Here is a 2,213-nt window from a genome sequence, read left to right as displayed (position 1 = left end):
AATGTGAGGTTTTGAAGGCGATGGTTTGCCCTACAGCTATTTGGTAGATGCTGCTGGAGGCCGAACCCTCAGGCACTTCTTCTCTCCTCCTTCCTGACACAATCCCCATTTTACTCCGGTGTCTCCCCTTCTCCAATCTGTCCACATGCTTCCGAGGAGGCTGGGCCCCTAGTGCGTGGGCCATGAGAAGTCCAAGTCAATCATGATGGCGCCATTCCCCTTGTCAATGACTGGTTCCAACATAGTCATGGGCCAATTTTGTGGTCAATGAGATAGGAGGGGGTTCTGCTGAGGAGCTTCAGGAAAAGATTTCCTTGCTTTTTTTTTTTTTTAAAAAAGACACATTTATTCAGCTTCATGATCAGACTATTACATTTAGCAGTCAGCAGCATGGGTGCAAAAAAAAAAAAATCTACATTAAAACCCTTTGTTGGAATGCTTTATACTTTCCACAGAACAGAAACTAAAATAATCTGTTATACAACTGGTCACAGGGCTTCCCTGGTGGTGCAGTGGTTGAGAATCCGCCTGCCAATGCAGGGGACACAGGTTTGAGCCCCGGTCTGGGAAGATCCCACATGCCGCGGAGCAACTAGGCCCGTGAGCCACATTACTGAGCCTGTGCATCTGGAGCCTGTGCTCCGCAACAAGAGAGGCCGCGATAGTGAGAGGTCCGTGCACCGCGATGAAGAATGGCCCCCGCTCGCTGCAACTAGAGAAAGCCCTGGCACAGAAACGAACACCCAACACAGCCAAAAATTAATTAATTAATTTTAAAAAAACAAAAACAAACAATTGGTCACAAATACAGTCCTCCAGTTGTTTTTGCCCATACACATGAGTTTTGTCTAAACCATGTCTTCTTTGTAGCAGCTGGGCCCTGCCACCACTGTGCTTGGCTGAGTTCACAAATCTGTTGTAGCCTGGAGCTTCCCTGTTACTTCTCCGGGTCTCCTCTCCTGCTAAGCTTTGTTTCCCGGCGGTAATTAAAATCTTCTGCCCCCGCCATAGCTCCTGCTGCTGCTGGAACCACCACAGCCACCTTGTTTTCGTGGTTTGGCAAAGTATTGGCCTCCACCACCACAGGGGCCAGCACTTCTGCCTCCAAAGTTTCCTCCTTTCATGGGTCCAAAATTTGAAGATTGATTGTTGTAACTGCCAAAATCATTGTAGCTTCCGCCACCTCCAAAATGGCTTCCATCATTACCGAATCCATTATAGCCGTCCCCACTGCCACCATATCCCCCACCACCACAGCTGCCACCAAAGCCACCTTGGCCACTGAAGTTTCCTCCACGACCAAAGCTGTCATTCCCACCAAAACCACCTCCAAGACCACCACCAAAGTTTCCAGAACCACTTCGACCTCTTTGGCTGGATGAAGCACTGTCATCTCTTGCTTAGGTGGGGCTTTCCTTTCTTCACAGTTGAGGCAATTCACAGTGTGGTATTTCTGAATGACAATCTTGTCTACAGAGTCACGGTCATCAAAAGTTAGGAAAGCAAAGCCTCTCCTTTTGCCACTGCCTCCGTCAGTCATGAATTCAGTCACTTCGATTTTCCCATACTGTTCAAAATAATCTCTTAGGTGATGTTCTTCAGTGTCTTCTTTAATGTCACCACCAAAAATCTTTTTCACAGGTAAATGGGCACCAGGTCTTTGAGAATCTTCTTCTCTTGAGACGGCCCTCTTTGGCTCCACCACTCTTCCATCCACCTTGTGTGGCCTTGCGTTCATGGCCGCATCCACCTCCTCCACGGTGGCATACGTGACAAACCCGAAGCCTCTGCAGCGCTTGGTGCTTGGATCCCTCATTACCACACAATCTGTGAGCGTTCCCCTTTGCTCAGAATGGCTCCTCAGACTCTCATTGGTTGTTTCAAAGCTCAAACCTCCGATGAAGAGCTTCCACAGCTGTTCGGGCTCTTTGGGACACTCTGACTCGGACATGACGGCAGTGGAGGGGCGAGATGTCAACGATACTTACTCAGCAGCAACCACGGGCAGAAGGCCCATCTACCGAACATATCTCGATTTCCTTGCTTTTAAAAGAAGACGCAAGGAAGAGATTGTTCCTCTGCTTAGGAGGGATGTGGTCCACCCGAATGAGACACAGGGGATGAAAGCCGCTCTCTTGACACCAGTCTGAGGGTTAAGCCAGCACCAGAAAGGGGCAGAGGCAAAGGAATCCCAAAAGACAGAGAAAGAGCCA

General features: G+C 49.0%; 1 pseudogene; it reads right to left on the bottom strand.

Annotated features, from left to right (window-relative positions):
• Positions 1-986: 986 nt before the first annotated feature.
• Positions 987-1,951, bottom strand: LOC132365552 (heterogeneous nuclear ribonucleoprotein A1-like; annotated as a pseudogene).
• Positions 1,952-2,213: the final 262 nt, after the last annotated feature.

The sequence above is a fragment of the Balaenoptera ricei genome, chromosome 4, assembly GCF_028023285.1.
Source record: "Balaenoptera ricei isolate mBalRic1 chromosome 4, mBalRic1.hap2, whole genome shotgun sequence".
Taxonomy (NCBI): Eukaryota; Metazoa; Chordata; class Mammalia; order Artiodactyla; family Balaenopteridae; genus Balaenoptera; species Balaenoptera ricei.
Note: the sequence above shows the minus strand (reverse complement) of the source record. Positions and strands in the feature narration are given on the sequence as shown.